The sequence below is a fragment of the Eretmochelys imbricata genome, chromosome 7 (assembly GCF_965152235.1).
Source record: "Eretmochelys imbricata isolate rEreImb1 chromosome 7, rEreImb1.hap1, whole genome shotgun sequence".
Classification (NCBI taxonomy): domain Eukaryota; kingdom Metazoa; phylum Chordata; order Testudines; family Cheloniidae; genus Eretmochelys; species Eretmochelys imbricata.
The window spans coordinates 54,436,972-54,451,090 of record NC_135578.1 but is presented as its reverse complement, the minus strand read 5'-3'; the positions used below and the strand labels follow the sequence as shown (position 1 = coordinate 54,451,090).

At 46.5% G+C, this 14,119-nt stretch overlaps 1 protein-coding gene across 3 annotated transcripts in view; it reads left to right on the top strand.

The window, feature by feature from the left end:
- NDST2 (N-deacetylase and N-sulfotransferase 2) overlaps window positions 1-14,119 on the top strand; it is a 230,452-nt gene that overhangs the window by 43,430 nt on the left and 172,903 nt on the right. For all 3 annotated transcript variants that reach the window (XM_077822088.1, XM_077822087.1, XM_077822086.1), the window contains exon 2: window positions 3,365-3,444. The gene's annotated coding sequence lies outside the window, so the exon portion shown is untranslated. The remainder of the gene's footprint in view (window positions 1-3,364; window positions 3,445-14,119) is intronic.

Sequence of the window (14,119 nt, the reverse complement as noted above, 5' to 3'; positions counted from 1 at the left end):
TTCTGAGACATTGTCTCTTTAAGGCACTCACTGAACGCTCTCCTGCTTTGTCCCGAGCCCTGTCTCCCCTCCCCTGCTCTGCGGAGATTGGGTACATGGGCAGCGGGAAGGGGGAGAGAGAGAAAGACTGGGTGAGCTGGCTGCTGGGGAAGTCTCAGCGATTGTGCGCTGTCTCTTTAAGAAAGGCAATTACTGCCCAGAGGCTCGAGTCTTTCAGACCTCAGACTGCAGCAGCTCCGAGTGCTGAACCAGGCTGTCCCCTCTCCCCTGCTCTGTATAGATGAGGTACAAGGGCAGGGGGAGGGGGACACCCTGACATCAGAACCCCCCTACCCCCACGCTGCACAGCGAGCAGGAGGGTCCTGGGAGCAGCTGCAGGAGCAACGTGGCTGCAAAGCAGCAGGTGGGAGGGGCACCTGAACACACACTGCTGGATGTGTGGGCTCTGCTAATCAACTGCACGACACTTGAACCTCTCCTGGTCGGCTGCCCAACCGCGCAGCTTAGAGGAAACATAGATCCTAACCTGAGATTAGGTTTGGCAAACCAGTTAATTGACTGGGCAAATAATGTCAATTGACTGCCCATTATTTGACTGCGGTGAAATATTATCAGGTATTCCAGCAAGATTGCCCTGAGGTAGGCCACGGCCATTCTTTCATTTTTGAGACCTTAATTTTATTGTGTTATACATTTTTCTGAGTCAAAGTAACTCAGCTAAACACCTTGGTTTTGTAATTAAGCATATGTAGCTGTCTAAAGCTAAGCTTGTTAGAAATCAGAAGGTCTTATTCTTTTTTTTGTTACTCTTGTTACTGTTCTAGTAAATCTGTGCTTTAAAATATTTCACCATTTATGATATTTTTTGACAATATTTGACTGATCAGCTGACCAATTACTTTTGGATTGGTCAAACGCCGAGCCCTTTTGAAAGATTTGATAGGAAAATAAAAAGCTTGTTAAATTACATTAACTTTGTAAATAGGTATACGGGGTGGGAGAGGGAAAGTGAATAGATTTCTGGGCTGACTTCCCTGAGCATTGTCTTTTTAATCTTCTAATATAACTGACTGGTGCTACACACAGGCTCTTGCTCATGTTTGTGAAAGTGGCCTGGTGCCAGGAAGCCATTTAATCCAGTAACCTCTGGTTCACTGTTTCTCTTTTTGGAGCTGTGTATTGTGGAAATGCTGTGAAGGGAGGTCCCATGCTGTGGGCTGCCATATGTGTTAGACTTGTTTTGAGGCTATGTCTACACTAGAGCGCTTACAGCAGCACAGCTGTACCGATCCAGCTGTGCTGCTGTGAGATCTCTCGTGTAGATGCTCTATGCTGACAGAAGAGAGCTCTTCCATTGACCTAATTAAACCACCCCAATGAGCGGTGGGAGAAGCTCGGCCACTGACATAGCACTGTGCACACTACCACGTATGCTGGCGAAACATATGTCACTTGAGGTGTATATTTTTTTCATACCTCTGAGTGATGTAAGTTTTGCCCACATAAGTGGTAGTGTTGACATGGTCCGACTGTGGAAACCTGCAAGTGATTAGACCACTGTTTCTCAAATGTGGTCACGTGCGGCCACCAGGGCCTTTTCTTGCAGCCACAGCCATCTGGACTGTGATGGGGGTAACGCAAAGCAGTGGCCGCTCTCGCAAGGCTGCCAGCAGCGGTTGGGCCCTGCCTCCCTCCAGAGACTCAAACACTGAAAGTGCAGGCAACTGGTGAATTCCCCACTTTCCTGGGGTAAGGGGAGGCAGGCTTCGACCATGGGGCTTTGGGCTCCATCCACGTGGCGGCAGGCTCTGGTTCCAGGTTCTGGCCCCAGGCTCACCACCCCTGCCATCGTCCCTGGGCCCCGCTGCCTCCCTGTTCGCCTCCCTATCCAGGCTTAATTTGTCCCAGAGATTGCTGGGGCTGAGTAAGTTTGCTGTGAAAATTGATATTAACAAACACACAAATATCACTTTTCACAGCAGAAGACTTACCAGCTAGCAAGTCTTAAGGGGAAAAAAAGCACAACCAAAAAAGCAAAAGAAACAACAACAAAAGACAAGAACATGCAAAGTGCCTTATTTGTGTTTCTAGTCTGTTTAGGTCCAGTAAAGAAAAGAGACAACTGTAAATTATTATTATTACTGAGTCTGAGAAAAACCCAACATAAATAAATTACAATGATTTGGACACATATATGTGCATATTTATTTGTTTTTCCTAAGGTTAATTAAGTATTTTAGGAAAAATTGTCAACGCGGCCACCAGCAAGAGTTGGTGACCGCACTCTGAGGCCACCAAAAATTTGTTCTGAGAACCCCTGGACTAGACAACCTGAATAATAGCAAAACTTTTTAAAACAAGAGGAGGTGTGGGAGATGTTTTTTTGTTTAATGACCCAAAGCATGTGGTAAAATTGCAGCCAAAAGGTCAGTGTATCTGCTGCTGAGAGAAGGTAGGGTGGCCCTGAACTCCTGTGTTTGGTTTCAGTGATAAGGGAAGTGGTGAAACGTGTTCTTGTTGCCAGGCAGAGTGAGCTGCTGCTTTCCTGGGCAAATTGACAGATGACTGACTGACAGTCTCTTGTGATAAATGGAGGTTGTGACAGAGAGCCCAGCCTGAGCTGTGTGTGGAACAGTTACGTGAATCACTGGCTACAGGCTTGTGAAAGGAAAAGTTATCATTGGCTGGCTGACTGGCATTGGCTTTCAGGCAGCCCTGGTATTAATTTGAGGAGATTATGCAAAGAATTTGGAAAAAGTCCCACTTCTGGGGTTTTTCTATGTAAGACTAGAAAATTTGTACCTCATATTTCAAACAGTATTAATAAAGAGTTGGTTTATAGTAGTACATTGCATTTCTATACATGGAGACTGTCTACATAAGGACCTACAGCTGCAGTCTGAGCTCCGTGATAGAATGCTGTGATATATGAACCAATGGGCCTCAGTTTACTCTACATTAGGAAGAAAGGTCTCTCTGTGAAATGTACTTCAGATTTCTCAGGACTGTGACCTTCATATGAAGAGGCCCCTGGACTTTGACTTTCAGATCCAGAAAGACCATGGCAAGCCAGACACCCCTCTGTTTTTTCATTCCCTTCTCTGGTTCTATTTTGACATGGTTCATGCCATGTGTTAAATGTTATTGCCTTTCCTGCACTTAGTGGCCCGCATCCAGGAACAATCAGAGGTGCAGCGCCTTGTTGGCTATTTCAGTCCTGTTGGGAATTCCTCCCCCAACTGAGTGTTCTCTGAACATTGTCTGCAATTAACTTGAAACTCCTATGAAATGAAGCATCCTATTTAGGCTCTGATCTTCCTCTCCTGCAAGTCTCTAATCCAGCCCCATTTTCCTTTCTTTCCAGCTGCAGGGAGTGATTGCAAGCCAAGCATTGTTGGTTTTTGCTCTGTGTGCTGGCTGCTGAACAAAGGTGCTGATGAAAAGGTAAGAGCTTAACCTCCATCCTCTTTGATGTAGATTTACATTCCGAGGGACTGATAAATTTAGACTTGCCATACCTGTCACCTTTAACTGTAACTAAGCTCTCAGCGGAGAGAATCTAATCCACCAGCTCATAAAATCTTAAGTGTCGACCATCAAAGTTAAATTTTGGTTCAGCATGGATGGCATGGCATTTTGCAGTACTGCAGAAGGGGGAAGCTGAAAAGTAGGCACGGTTCTCCTCTCACACGCAGGGCAGGAAGGCAGGATTTAGGGCAACAAAAATTGCTTTGACCTGAAAATGAGTATTAATTACAATACTAACTTGCTGGTATTTGTACAGTTGTTGACCAAAGACCATCTCTGCAGGGCGTGGCTGAGGTGAGCGCTTCAAAAAGTGGTGTGTGTTTCTACACAAACCTGCTTACCTGTGTGAAGTGTTGGGCGCTGTCTGAGCAAAGCCGACATATTTATGCCTTTACTTGCGAGGAAAAGAAGTAATATGCTTTTGTGAAGGGAGTGTGGGGACAGGCATGAGATGGGGGCTGAGGCTCACATGCATCCGATAAAGTGAGCTGTAGCTCACGAAAGCTTATGCTCAAATAAATTTGTTAGTCTCTAAAGTGCCACAAGTACTCCTGTTCTTTTTGCGGATACAGACTAACACGGCTGCTACTCTGAAACCTCCCATTGCTGTGTTATCAGAAGGTGCCAGTAGTTCGTGGGCGGTGATTTCAGTAAAGCCTCCATTCCAGGCAAGGAAATATTGGAAGGTACCAGAGGGATGGGTATTGCTGCTGTGGAGGAGTGTTTTTTCCAACAGGTCTTTTTGAAAATGAGTAGGTTAAACCAGTGCAGGGACTAATCCTAAAGAGAAGTTTGAAAGCACGATGGTATTCTGTAATTGTGAAACAGGATTGTGCCTTGGCTGCACACAGATGAAATGCATATATGAGGAATACTATCAGTGCTTCAGAGAAAACCGGATGAAAGTGAATATATGATGTGATGTGGTGTAAAGAATGCATTGACATGTGTTTGGGCTGGCTACATTACTCACAAGTGGCCAAGCCACGAGTAATGGTTGCAGATCATCCCAAAATAGTGATGATAAAATCATTATGCCATCACATGTTCTCTATGTGCCTGATACTTGACAGAAAATCTGCTTTCTGAACGTTTTTGAGTTAAAAAAATATATTGGTATTATCCCTCAACCTGTAAAGCCAGTCTGTCTTAGTGCCATGAGTGCAACACTTTAGGTTTTGGAGGGGGAGAGAAATTATAACTATTTTAGGAATGTATAAACAATTACCTTAAAATACCTTTTCATTTCACAGGCAGGGCAGAAAAGGTGGGGGAGTAGCACTGTATGTAAGGGAGCAGTATGACTGCTCAGAGCTCCGGTACGAAACTGCAGAAAAACCTGAGTGTCTCTGGATTAAGTTTAGAAGTGTGAGCAACAAGAGTGATGTAGTGGTGGGAGTCTGCTATAGACCACCGGACCAGGGGGATGAGGTGGATGAGGCTTTCTTCCGGCAACTCGCAGAAGCTACTAGATCGCAGGCCCTGGTTCTCATGGGTGACTTTAATTTTCCTGGTATCTGCTGGGAGAGCAATACAGCGGTGCATAGACAATCCAGGAAGTTTTTGGAAAGCGTAGGGGACAATTTCCTGGTGCAAGTGCTAGACGAGCCAACTAGGGGGGAGCTTTTCTTGACCTGCTGCTCACAAACAGGGAAGAATTAGTGGGAGAAGCAAAAGTGGACGGGAATCTGGGAGGCAGTGACCATGAGTTGGTTGAGTTCAGGATCCTGACACAGGGAAGAAAGGTAAGCAGCAGGATACGGACCTTGGACTTCAGAAAAGCAGACTTCGACTCCCTCAGGGAACGAATGGGTAGGATCCCCTGGGGGACTAACATGAAGGGGAAAGGGGTCCAGGAGAGCTGGCTGTATTTCAAGGGATCTCTGTTGAGGTTACAGGGACAAACCATCCCGATGAGTCGAAAGAATAGTAAATATGGCAGGCGACCAGCTTGGCTTAACGGTGAAATCCTAGCGGATCTTAAACATAAAAAAGAAGCTTACAAGAAGTGGAAGGGGACATATGACCAGGGAAGAGTATAAAAATATTGCTCGGGCATGTAGGAATGAAATCAGGAGGGCCAAATCGCACCTGGAGTTGCAGCTAGCAAGAGATGTCAAGAGTAACAAGAAGGGTTTCTTCAGGTATGTTGGCAACAAGAAGAAAGCCAAGGAAAGTGTGGGCCCCTTACTGAATGAGGGAGGCAACCTAGTGACAGAGGATGTGGAAAAAGCTAATGTGCTCAATGCTTTTTTTGCCTCTGTCTTCACTAACAAGGACAGCTCCCAGACTGCTGCGCCGGGCATCACAACATGGGGAGTAGATGGCCAGCCCTCTGTGGAGAAAGAGGTGGTTAGGGACTGTTTAGAAAAGCTGGACGTGCACAAGTCCATGGGGCCGGACGAGTTGCATCCGAGAGTGCTAAAGGAATTGGCGGCTGTGATTGCAGAGCCATTGGCCATTATCTTTGAAGACTCGTGGCGAACGGGGGAAGTCCCAGATGACTGGAAAAAGGCTAATGTAGTGCCAATCTTTGAAAAGGGAAGAAGGAGGATCCTGGGAACTACAGGCCAGTCAGCCTCACCTCAGTCCCCGGAAAAATCATGGAGCAGGTCCTCAAGGAATCAATCCTGAAGCACTTACATGAGAGGAAAATGATCAGGAACAGTCAGCATGGATTCACCAAGGGAAGGTCATGCCTGACTAATCTAATCGCCTTCTATGATGAGATTACTGGTTCTGTGGATGAAGGGAAAGCAGTGGATGTATTGTTTCTTGACTTTAGCAAAGCTTTTGACACGGTCTCCCACAGTATTCTTGCTAGCAAGTTAAAGAAGTATGGGCTGGATGAATGCACTATAAGGTGGATAGAAAGTTGGCTAGATTGTCGGGCTCAGTGGGTAGTGATCAATGGCTCCATGTCTAGTTGGCAGCCGGTGTCAAGTGGAGTGCCCCAAGGGTCGGTCCTGGGGCCGGTTTTGTTCAATATCTTCATAAATGATCTGGAGGATGGTGTGGATTGCACTCTCAGCAAATTTGCGGATGATACTAAACTGGGAGGAGTGGTAGATACGCTGGAGGGCAGGGATAGGATACAGAGGGACCTAGACAAATTGGAGGATTGGGCCAAAAGAAATCTGATGAGGTTCAGTAAGGATAAGTGCAGGGTCCTGCACTTAGGACGGAAGAACCCAATGCACAGCTACAGACTAGGGACCAAATGGCTAGGCAGCAGTTCTGTGGAAAAGGACCTAGGGGTGACAGTGGACGAGAAGCTGGATATGAGTCAGCAGTGTGCCCTTGTTGCCAAGAAGGCCAATGGCATTTTGGGCTGTATAAGTAGGGGCATAGCGATCAGATCGAGGGACGTGATCGTTCCCCTCTATTCGACATTGGTGAGGCCTCATCTGGAGTACTGTGTCCAGTTTTGGGCCCCACACTACAAGAAGGATGTGGATAAATTGGAGAGAGTCCAGCGAAGGGCAACAAAAATGATTAGGGGTCTGGAACACATGAGTTATGAGCAGAGGCTGAGGGAACTGGGATTGTTTAGTCTGCAGAAGAGAAGAATGAGGGGGGATTTGATAGCTGCTTTCAACTACCTGAGAGGTGGTTCCAGAGTTCTAGACTATTCTCAGTGGTAGAAGAGGACAGGACAAGGAGTAATGGTCTCAAGTTGCAATGGGGGAGGTTTAGGTTGGATATTAGGAAAAACTTTTTCACTAGGAGGGTGGTGAAACACTGGAATGCGTTACCTAGGGAGGTGGTAGAATCTCCTTCCTTAGAAGTTTTTAAGGTCAGGCTTGACAAAGCCCTGGCTGGGATGATTAAATTGGGGATTGGTCCTGCTTTGAGCAGGGGGTTGGACTAGATGACCTCCTGAGGTCCCTTCCAGCCCTGATATTCTATGATTCTATGATTACATAATAATATTGTGATTGTAAAGTCCAATATCTCAGAACCTTCTACGATTGGAAGCAAGTGCTGTGTAGTCCAGGGAGTCTGAAAGTTTTGCCTCTAGTTCTTGATGAGTTGTAGCATACTGCACTTTAAACCTCTCACTATGTTTTATTATTGCCTTTGTTCTTTTTTCCTCTTAGCCAAAGTTTTTAATCAAAAAACCGTAGTACTGTGTTGAGTATTATAGTTTTCTGTAAAACTATTAGTAAAAAGCATTTTTTAAAATGTGAGAAACCTGTATTTAAATGTATTCTGACCTAGTTGCAAGCTATGAATATCTCAGTGTCGGGTTGTTAAACTTTGTTAAATAGTTACAGGTTGGTAGAGGTTACCCATGCATATTTAGAAGCTGTTCTCACTATAGCTCAGTCTGTCTGTGGATCCATCTGGCTCTCAAAATCAGTGCTCTGACCTCTCTTTTCGCTCTTGATCTGATGTCTTGTGTAGCCTGTTCCTGCTACTTCTAAAGGTTTGTATATAGATGTCAGAAAGCCTTACTAACATTTTACCTGTTGCATTATTCCTCTCTCTAATGCACAGTTACCATTGTATGTTCCAGTTTACAGAAATATTTAATGGAGTTCAGTATCCAACTGCATAGCATTTTTAAATCTCCTTTTGCGTCTTTGGTCATTTTAAAGGCCTTTTTTTAAACTTCAAAGTATGTCTTTTGAAGTCTTGGGTAGTGTGAACTAGCTGTAAAAAGAATCCCTCTCTATCTTTGTGCATGCACAAACATTCCTAGTTGATCTTTTAGCCAGGTCTTTTAATATTCTTTAATTCCCCTCCCCATCCGGGAAGTCTTCCTAAATAGAAAACCTGCAGTTCCCTCATAAAGTAACATTAAACCAAATGTTGTAGTAGATGTAACTTGTAAAGTAGAAACAACTATATGTCACAGTCCCAAAAGCGAGATTTGTTACAACAATAGGGAACAAATTACTTATGGCATCTGTGGTTGAAATGTTTCCATGCTAGAGGATGTGGGGAGCAGCTGTGAGGGGGGCAATGAAAGAAGGGTTTGCAAAAATGGATTTGGAGGACCAAAGAGTGATTGGTGCACAGGTAGGGGTAGTGGTTCTGTATGTAAGGGGTTGGCTTGAAAAAAGGCCTGGATCTAGTCTTCATAAGGGGAAAAAATGGGGGGAGATGGGGCGGAATGTCCTGTCAGAGCTACTATTGGTTTAGCTGTACCAGTGGTAGAGCTGCTGGGAGTTTTAGTGCACACACGGCTGTGGCAGCTTCTGGCATTTTCATCACTGTCAGCTAAATGTTGTGAGGCTCCAACCAGTGCAGTTGAATTGGTGGTAGCGTCTGTGTGAACTTCTTTTCTAAATTCCCTTGTGTAGACCAGGACCTAAGAGCGAACAAAAGTGCTAATGGGAGGAAGATATTGAGGACCTTTACCTTTTTGTGGTTGTACCCTTGAAAGTGACTGCAAAAAAAGGGGAACTTGTGGTTCCATGTTTATTCTTTCTTAATAACTCCATCTCAAATGTGCTTGGATGACAAGTGAAAAGATATCCTTTCTAAACTTGGAGTTAACCTGAGATCAGAGAGTCAAGCTGGTTTCTTTCCTTGTCGCGCTTCCTCACTGTTATTAATAAAATACTGTGCCTTCAGTGATATCTGTGTAACTGACTAAACCTCAGCAAGCAAGTCTGGTGTGTGAGAAGAAAGGAATTCAGTGCCCCTCTCCTAGCTGTGTTGGGTTTGCATAGCTAAAGGTAGTAAAGTGCCACTAAAGCAAGCAGATAGGGCTTGGAATACACACATGGAACAGGTCTGCTGGTCATGCAGGTGCTATTTTTAGTTACTTTTCAGAGCCTCACTTTAAGGAGAAAAGGGAGTGGTGTGGCAGGGTGGGTGAGAGGAAAATGAGAGCTGAGATGCAGGGAGAGTGAATTGGAGAGGGCCCTGAAGCGGAGGATGAAGAGTTTGAAATGGATGCAGGAGAGGAAGCCAGCGAAGAGTTTCAATAGGGCCGGGTGCAGGAAAGTTTCTTATGGCAAACCATGTTTGTGACTCAGGGAGATAATTGTAGAGATGGAAAGAAGCTAATGTCTGACAGCTGTTGCTCTTTAGTATCAACCTGTTAGTGCTTTCATTCTTGACCATTGTGTGTTTGTGGATTGAGGGAACCTATTGATCTCTGTTGCTGAGAGTGTGAATTCTGCCAATAAGGCACCAGAGTACATACATTGATGGATGCACAAGAGTACACTTCTTCCACATACCAGAGAGGTGGTTGGGTGAGGCTTGGTAATTATATAACAGCTCTCTACAGGAAAGCTTGCTAAGCCCCCTTTTCAAACCAGAAACCAAGGTTGCAGTGCGCAGGTCAGACCATTTCAGAAACAATGATGTTGAACATAAAGTGCTTTTCTGCTCAGAAGCTTGCCTGAAGCAGGCCCTTCTTTTGCTAGGATTCTTTCAGTAGGGTTGCCCCTCCCTCTCTAGCGAGCAGTAGCATCCTTGTGATTCCTTTCAGATTTGCTAGCTTTTGTGGACTGGTGTGGAAGGGGGCGGCTACTGCACTGAGTATGGCATTTCTCCAAAGCTGGTGGGATTGTTCCCAGCTGTCAGTGACTCATAGTAGCTGAGTTACTGTCTCAGAGTTCAAGTTAATGGAATTTGCTATTCAGTTTCCCCTGAATTGTCTAGGAGAGGAGGAGTTTCCCTTTAACTGGAGGAAGGAGGGGAGAAATCCCACAAAGAAGAAGCGTGAATATGTGTTAGGGTGTGTAAAAGTGCCAAGACGTGCTATCCTTGCTAACCAGGATGATGCATGCAGTCCCTTACTCAGGAGCATGAAGGATCAGGCAATCATATGTTCCATTGCATTCTATTCTGTTTTATATAGATTCTCACACAGTACCCCTCACCATAGTACCTGAGCTCTTTCCAATAGTGCATTAAGCAATGTGACTGTTTGCCACATGTTTGTTCCCTCATCATCTCCCTGGGGGGAGAACTGTGTGTAGTGGAGAGTTTTGTTTTGGAATTGTGTGTGTGTGTGTGTGTGTGTGTGTGTGTAAAATACACACTACGTACACACATAGCTATGTTTTTGTTAGAGAAGGCAAGGTCAAAGAAAAGAGCAGAAGGAGGAGAGATTTGTGATACTCCTTCGTTATTGTCAAGTTCCGTCGGACCTTGTTTATTCAGAAACCAAAGAAATATCAGTGAGCCTGTATTTCATAAGTTTCGTGCCAAATAGATAATGTTACAGATTTTCTGAGGACATACAGGAATCATGGGGTACATTGACAGGTGCTAATTTGTCAGCAAGGCAGCTAGTAATCAGTTTGTATGCCAAGTATCAGGAGCACAAGTGGCACCCATGCAATGACCTCTTACGGTTCCAAATGTATATTTAGCTGGTAACTGCCTTCGTTATTTTCATGTATAATTGTTCATTTTCTCCAAAGCAGGCTTCCATCCACCTTTTTGTGTTCAAACAAGTTTGATATTTGAAGTGGCTGTTGCAGAATGGGGAACCAGGTCCCCATGGTGGTTTTGAACATTGTGGCTATAAGTGTATGAAAGCCCCTGACAGCGAGCTGGGTTTGGTGACAACCAATGCAATTGTTGGCCCTTAAGCAGTACGGAATCAGTGGGATGTGGTTGGGTTTCATTTACAGTAGTATTGTTGTGCAGCTGAAGAGCATTGTCTGCTGCCCAAGGAAATAAATCTTCACCTGAGAAGAGCTCTGTGTAACTTGAAAGCTTGTCTCTTTTGCCAGCAGAAGTTGGTCCAATAAAAGATATTACCTCACACACCTTGTCTCTCTAGTATCCTGGGACCAACATGCCTACAACAACACTGGAAACATCTTAACTCTGTTTGTCTCATTGATGCCTTGTTTTAAAAATGTTAGTGTGTTTGGAGAAGATTCAGTCCCCTGCAGGTAATGACTGAGTACTTAACTAACCTACAATTACAGCTGGATTATAATGCATGTGGTAGCTTGATTACTTTTTAAGGGCATTTCTCCGGGAGTTGTACCTATGAATTTGGGCATGTACATCGAAGAGTCTCTTTCAATTTGGAATATCATATAATAATTTATAACGTAAGGGAAGTAATAATTAGCTTCTGTTTTCTACCCTGTGCTTGGTGATAAGATCCTTCCTCCTTCTCCCATCTCTACCAAACTCATGGTTAAACTCATGAGATTATTAATAGGGCCAAGAAGCCAGAATAAGCAAATGTCATATTTCAGAGTAGCAGCCATGTTACTTTTACAACAGATGATGTCCATTTGCTTGAATTCTCCCCCCCCCTCCCCAAGTATCCTGAGTAGGACTGTTCAGGGTGGGGGAAAAAGCATCAATTTCAGGCCTTAAATTAACCCTTCCAGTGGGCATTCGTACTGGAATTCAAGGGACAGACTAAAGACAACCTTTTGCTTCTTTCTGGATCTCATAGTCTAAGTTCCCTATAAGCTGTGCAGCAGCCTGTTAAGCTCTGTGCAGGTGCTCAGGGCAGCAGAGGGGAGAGATGCCCCTCGCTCAGCCCCAGACAGTACTGGGTTTATAATGGTGGCAGGCCCATGCTCAGCAAGGACCCTGCTGGCCCGGCCCGGCACTCCATTTCACTTGCGCTGCGGCCTCTCTCCTCTCTAGTCCCTCCCCCGTGCTTCTCTAGGCCTGCCGGCCCAGGGCTTCTCTCCGCCCCTCCACTCACTCCTCTCAGCCAGCTGGCTGAGGGCTCATCTCTCCGCCCCCGCTCTCTGTCACCTGCAGGCAGCAGCCGCTGGCTGCTTGCCAGTGACAGGGGGCAGGGAAAGGAGCCCACAGCCACTGCCGCTCCTCCAGGCCGCCAGTGACGGGGAACCTAAAGCCGCCGACCATCATCGGTGGCCTGGACTGCGGACGGACCTGCTGCGACTGGGGGTGAGGCATCCCTCCCCCAGCCCCAACCCAGCCCGGCCCAGGTGTGCCTCTTCCCCTTTTCCCCCCCACAGCCCAGGTGCTGCTGCGGGGGGAGAGAGCTGGGGAGAGTCCTATCTCCCCATGGTAGCCCCAGAGCCCACATCCCCAGCTGGAGCCCTCATCCCCCTGCACTCCAACCCTCTGACCCAGCCCTGAGCCCCCTCCTACACTTCGAACCCCTGGCCCCACCCCTGCCACATGAATTGTGTTATGTGCACCAATATGGAGGTGATGTGTCACACATCCCCTCCATATTGGTGCACATAACAAAATTCATTTTGCACATGTATGGGAAAAATTAGAGGGAACACTGTGTCACAGTGCCCTTTTATTGGGGAGGCCCAAAAAGCATTAACTTTGCTGTCTCTTTGAGCTGAAACACAAATCATGAAATCTCCTAATCTCTGAATTTAGTACTGGTTTGCAGAATTGCTGGTAGCTGTATGAGAAGGTGCTAGCATCTATAATGTCCTTCTCCCATTTCATCAATGTCCAGATATGCTCTGTTTCTTCGGTGTTCCGCATCTGATGTCCAAGTGATGCTGCCAAGAAGGTCTTGCCAAATACATATTGTCCTTTGGCATAGTGGATGGGATTTGCAGATGCTGTGGTAGGTCAATAATTGCAGATATCCTTCTGACTACTCCAGGAAAGCAGTGCTTACAAATGTTTATAGATCCAGGTGCTTCCATGAGCCTTCTGCTTGCAGATTTTCATTGATTCAGGGTCCTGATCCCGTCTGCTCTTATATCCTTTCTGGAGTCTAATAGGGAGCTTATAAAATTCTATTGCCCCAAGCCCACATTCATCCCAGCTCTTTTACCGCAAAGTGGACCAGTTACAATATTCCATCCTGAGGTTTCTGTTTCATTCCCTATTGAGAATTGGATTAGAGTAAAGAGGCCAAAGTTTGCTAATCTCAAGGACAGAAAGTTCCACTTCCAGTACCTACACATATGCTTCTCTCATGTCCTCTCCCCATTTACTCTCAGAAATACAATTCAGATCCTGATAAATCAGGGGTGGGCAAACTTTTTGGCCTGAGGGCCACATCGGGGATCCGAAACTGTATGGAGGGCTGGGTAGGGAAGGCTGTGCCTCCCTAAACAGCCTGGGCCCTGCCCCCTATCCGCCCCCCTCCCATATCCCACCCCCCTCAGAACCTCCCACCCATCCAATCCCCCCTGCTCCTTGTCCCCTAACCCCCCCTTTCCAGGACCCCCCTCGACCCTAACCGCCCCCCACGGGACCCCACCCCCTATCAACCCTCCCTGTCCCCTGACTGCCCCTACCCCTATCCATACCCCCACCCCCTGACAGGCCCCCCAGGACTCCCATGCCTATCCATCCCACCGAGAACCTCTGCCCCATCCAATTGTTCCCTGTCCCCTGACTGCCCCCCGAGACTCCCTGCCCCTTATCCAACCTCCCCGCCCCCTTACCATGCTGCTCAGAGCAGCATGTCTGGCAGCTGTGCCACCCGGGTGGAGCCAGCCGTGCTGCCCGGCAGGACTCGCAGCCCCACGACCCAGAGTGCTGGCGGCACGGCGAACTGAGGCTGCAGGGGAGGGGCCGGGGGCTAGTCTCTCCAGCTGGGAGCTTAAGGGCCGGGCAGGACGGTCCTGCGGGCTGGATGTGGCCCACGGGCCATAGTTTGCCCACCTCTGTGATAAATCAAACTTCAGCGCTAGTT